The 5,557-nt window shown below is 34.0% G+C and overlaps 1 long non-coding RNA gene across 1 annotated transcript in view; it reads left to right on the forward strand.

The window, feature by feature from the left end:
• Nucleotides 1-4,181: 4,181 nt before the first annotated feature.
• Nucleotides 4,182-5,557, forward strand: part of LOC107658983 (uncharacterized) — a 23,164-nt gene continuing 21,788 nt past the window's right edge. The window contains exon 1 of the long non-coding RNA XR_001630860.1: nucleotides 4,182-4,270. This is a non-coding gene — a long non-coding RNA (uncharacterized LOC107658983). The remainder of the gene's footprint in view (nucleotides 4,271-5,557) is intronic.

A 5,557-nucleotide genomic window follows, 5' to 3' on the forward strand; every position in this document is an offset into this window, starting at 1 on the left:
GACAACAGAAGCAATCAATTGTAGTATTAAAACTTAAAAATAAAGAGATTAAATAAAAAATGACAAATGCATACAACAAAATTTCAAAACGTAACATTTTAATGAAAAACAAAAAATAAAGCTAGAAACAATTAAAAATATTAAAGAACAAAAGGTATAAGAGTATAATAAGCAAATTTACAGTTGCTAAATGCAACTATAAGGCATGCGGATAATAATATAAACATTAAAATCATGATTGTGAAAAGCACTGAATTTGAACTGACTATGCATGGCTTAAAAAGGAGGGCAAAGTTTTTTTTAAAGTTATAAAAGTTAGGACAAAGCATTCTTAAAGTAATGCTTATGGAACATTCTTATAACTTTATCAATATCTGATATACTGTATGTTCTCATAATGTTGAGAGAAAACATTCTTACAAAAACATTCTCAAAACATCCATACGATGTTATTTGTACTTGATGAACATACTAAGAAACGTTTTTGTAACCTTACATTATAATCACTGCAAGAAAACTTGATATTTTAAAATGTGAGAATATTAAAAATACCGTTATATTTTGGGTGAAATAAAGTTAGTAGAGTTTCTAAAGTTTAGATAATGTTCTAATCACAACAAGAAAACTGGACATTTTCATTTTCTAGAAACATTTCAAAACAATGTTCCCACAACGTTTTTATAACCTAAAGTTGTTACCTGTGATGGTGCTAGCAACACTGAGGCCTTGGGTTCGATTCCCAGGGAATACATTAAATGTAATGTAATTTGCTTTGCAATCTGCAAAATGCATGAATGAATATTTAAGTAATGGCTGATAATGAAAGCAGCTTAAATGTATGTACAGTGTACAAATGTACAGTGGAAAAATGTATTTCTTTTTGATGAAAGATTATGAAGACAAACACGTAATTTAGAATAACTATTGAATCAATCACACCAAGAACAGCATGTATTGGGTCAGTTTTGAGAGACACCAGATCAGGTCATTTTCCAAGCGGCTCCTGATGCACAAACAACACTCGTTTGCTGTTGTTTGTGTTCCCTGTATTTTTCCACAGAGCAGCGGAGACTTCATGCACCGTCCAGCCACAGTGGTTTCAAAAACAACTTTCTGGCACTCAGACCGAGAAATGCACTGCTTTATTTCCAGCGTATCAATCACAGTGCTCTGAATCAACAGCGGCGAGAATCCGAGCCCGAGGCAAACCCACAGATCAGACATGCAGCATCTCGTCTGATGGGATTAAAGAACTCATGCAATAGTTTGATGAGCACAATTCTTTCTTCATTTTTTAAAAATGCATCTCCTATTGAAATATGCAGCTAATAAGATGCACAATAAAAAAAGGCCTTTTGCATGGCCAGATATTGTGTTTCTGCATTTGACAAAACCACCTACTGTAGTTTAAAGTTCAGTTAGTGCCTTAAGCTTTTAAAGAACATTTCGAAGAATGTTTTGTAAACAAAATGTTGATGGTAGCCATTGACTTCCATTGTATTTTTTTTCCATAAGTCAATGGCTACTGTCAACTGTTTGGTTACCAACATTCTTCAGAATATCTTCTTTTGTGCTCAACAGAAGAAAAAATCTCTCACAGGTTTGGAACAACTTGAGGATGAGTAAATGAGGACAGAATTGTTATTTTTGGGTGAACTATCCCTTTAAATATAATCCAATTGGCTGTACAAGTCACTTTAACTTAAATCATATTAGTCTGATATGAAAAAATAAAGTTGAATGTCATAATTTAACCAATGAAGTTGAAATGGGTTAAATTATTTTGAATAGTTAGAGTAATGGAAAAAACATACAGTATGACTTATTAATCATATAATCTTTTCAGTGTGTTCAGAGCAAAACACGTCTCCTAAATGTCTAGCCATAACACACTTAGTCTATTTGTTGCTTTCTGTCAGAGTTGCTCCGTCAAAACTATTTTGTACTAATTATGTTTATGCATCTAAAAAATGTGCAATGTTCACAGTCAGATTGTGTTTGTTTGTTTTTTCGGCTGTTTCATTCAGATGATCTGTATAAATAATCTCATGTATGTCCACGAAGCGGTCAGATGGATGAGCAGCTGTGTTTTTCTCAGCGTAACCTCGTCCACCTTCATGTCTTCTCTCATGTTCTTGTGGTTGATGGAGAATGAAGGGTTCAGAAAACACCTACGCCATAGACCCCCGGTGTGCCACTATTTTGGGCTATTTTGCAAGCAATATGTGTACACAGGTGCTGCTCAGAAAATATATCTGTATTGAATAACTGTTTTCTGGACTGCTAATCAAATTACTTAGAAGTAGTGTACAGTAAAGGCAGTTTCAACAGTTGTTGAGTGGTGAGATGACCAAAATATTAAATGACAGCCTGTTTTCTGTCAGATTCTCACATTCACTCGCATGTTTAAGATTCAAAAGCATCACTGTTAGAACTTTGTTACAAACCTTATAACAGATGAGAGCAAGTGTAGGTTAATGACAGCTGAGATTAACAGGAAAAATCATTCTATGCTGCCATCTAGTAGAGATTTTAGGATCAAAATTCATTTTAAATATCCCAGTGCTGTCTGTTCTTTACATTGGCACAAACAGCGGATCCAAAAAGTATGTTTCACCTCGTTCACACTTGAACATAATATGTCATTCATTTGTAAAAGTGTACATACTTATTTTAACATAATCAGTAAAACTTCCTTAGTCAACCAGCTCTACCAAGGTTTTGCTGGAGACCAGTCCCTTACGAAAAAGAAGTTTATTCAAGTGTGCTATTAGTATACTTCTTTTAAACTAAAAATAGGAAAGTATACTTTTAGTCTACTTTTTATGTACTTCTCAGAAATATACTTAAAATGACATTTAAGTATACTTGACTTATACTTATGGAATAAAATGTCGACCAATGAAGAGGTAATAATAACTGTCAAGCTTTGGGGTGTTGATCAACTTTATCTACGTTTTGGTTATCATTCTGAATCCAGTTCATAGTCTTTTTTCAGCTTTTTGTTCAAAATGTTGTTTATTTCTTTATATTTTTTATTTATGAAACTTATCCACATTCAAGTGTTTCAAAAAAGAATGCATGAAACTAGAATAAAATGTTTTTGTTTACAAGCAGATACCCTGTTCTTTTGATGTTTGTATGTTCAGATATATAACAAAATATATACAAATTAATACCTAAATAGGGACATAGTAGTATACTTAAAGTATGATGTAAAGTTCACTAAAAGAAAACTTACGAGTATACTTGCAGTATAAAACTACTAAACTAGTAGTTTACTGAGACTATACTTCAAAGTGTACTAAAAATGTATTTAATTAGTAAACTATCAGTATACCTATAAGTTCACTTTTAGTATAGTTGCAGTACAAGCTAAACATTTTGATGTAAACTAGTTGTGTACTCAAAGTTTACTACTTTTATACTTAAAGCATACTTTTATATACTAGAAAGTGGGCCAATTTAGTCCCAATGAGTATTGAAATAGTACACTTACAAGTATACTACTAGTACACTGATATTTGTATATTTACTACATAAAGTATACTTAAAAATATACTTGAACGTTACTTAAGTATACTTACTAAAATAACCTTGAAGTATACAACTTTTTGGTAAGGGTAAATTAAAAAACAAAAACGTTTCAGGAAAAATGTTCCATGATAGATCCCGTTTTTGTGCTAACATTTTGAGAACATTATTAAAAACCAGATTGCTTTGAACGAATCTTCTATTAATGCTACTGGAAGAACTTTTTTCTCAATTTTGTTGAGAACGTTTAATAAGAGGAACAGGCCGAATTTTATTTTATATTGTTCATTGAAGGTACGTGTGACATCTGTCATATCTAGCTTGCTTTATAACTGTGTGTGTGGGACAGACAGTGTAATCTTGTTCAGAGAGAATAAGCGGCGCTGTCACGTGATATATGTTACTTTTCACTGCGCATTTTCAAGATGGACCAATCACAGTCGTTTATGATGAGTGGATTATTGTAGACGATTTTATAGAGATTTCAGAGGGGGATTTCCATTTGTATGAAATGAAATACCAATCGATTTTACATATAGATTGAAAGTATATAATCTTTTAGCGAATGGATTTTCTGAGCATCACGCGCCACCTTGAGGAAGAAACGTCATTTGACGCGTAACCGTGTGCGCATGCGCCTGCGGCCGCTGCGGGTTTTGCGCACGTGGACGCACGCGACGCGGCAGCATCGGAGGAATCCATAGCAACGGCGGATAAACATGAGTTACTACAGCAGGTAAGACACCGATGGAAACACAATTCTTAGAAATGATCCAAAAGCGACGGCGTTTGGGGAGCACTGCGTGCTTGTGCTTGTGTGCTTACATTCGTGTCTTTCGTAACTTTGCTGTGTTTTTTTCGGTGGGTCCTGTTGCGTTCCGCGCGTGCTGTGACGTGAGCCCAAGCTAAAAACACAAAACAACACACGCAGACTCTGCAGAAACACACAAATCCCAATCAAACAGCTGAATTATGAACAGAAACGAGGTGAAAATGAAGCAGGAGAGTGTGAAAGAACGCAGTCAGCTGGATTTGATGCGTGTAACGGTGGAGCAGCGGCTAGCTGGAGGATGATAGCAGGGAAAACATGAAAATATCGCTGTATGATCGACATTATAGTGCTAAATTAATAAATATGATGATCTGCAAAGCATCTGTAAATCACAGCAAACGCCTCGTGGCTGAATTTATCTTTATGAATTGGAAAATCTTTGATCAATCAGTGCAACAGGCTGTAATTCATTAACAGTCACTCAAATGAGAGTATGCGTAATTGTTACTAATACATATACATGTCATCAAATTGCCGTGACGTGGTCATGTGATGTAATTTGTACGTAATTACTATATGGATATGACGTCATAACATAGCTGCAGAAAACTGGACTTTTACATATATTTTCAGTTTACACAGAGTTTAAGGTTTCTGGCATTTTTACATTGTTTTCATAACAGTTAAGCCCCCTTTCTAATTGCTGCAATACCAAAATAATTTATTATTATTTTAATTGGGAAGTATTTATGCACTAATCAGGTATTTGTTGCAATTCCTTTACATTTTCACAGATTTAAAAATAATAATAATAATATGCAGTGTGTCCAAGTTTTACATCATATTTTAGAATCGTTACAATTCGAGGGGGAAAAATTGCTTAAATGTTATACAAATAATATCACATCACAGAACTATCCAAGTGACAGAGCAGTACTGCTTATCTATCAGTTTTATCCTCAGGAATTCGCATGAATTTTAGGATTAGGTTTGGACAACCATAAGTAAACAACGTGATATTGATGTTAGCAAAGTATTAATATATTACATTTTTATTAAAGGTGTTCATTTAAAAAGGTCATCGGATGCGACATGCACTTTTACAAGTTGTTTGAACTGAAATGTGTGTTGGCAGTGTGTGTACTCAACCACCCTATAATGATAAAGATCCACCTAGTGTGTTTTTTAAAATCTCATTAAATAATTTACCCTTTCTCAAATCGAGCCGATCTCAGATGCCTGTCTGTGTGA

This window comes from Sinocyclocheilus anshuiensis, unplaced genomic scaffold, assembly GCF_001515605.1.
Source record: "Sinocyclocheilus anshuiensis isolate Anshui unplaced genomic scaffold, SAMN03320099.WGS_v1.1 scaffold283, whole genome shotgun sequence".
Taxonomy (NCBI): domain Eukaryota; kingdom Metazoa; phylum Chordata; class Actinopteri; order Cypriniformes; family Cyprinidae; genus Sinocyclocheilus; species Sinocyclocheilus anshuiensis.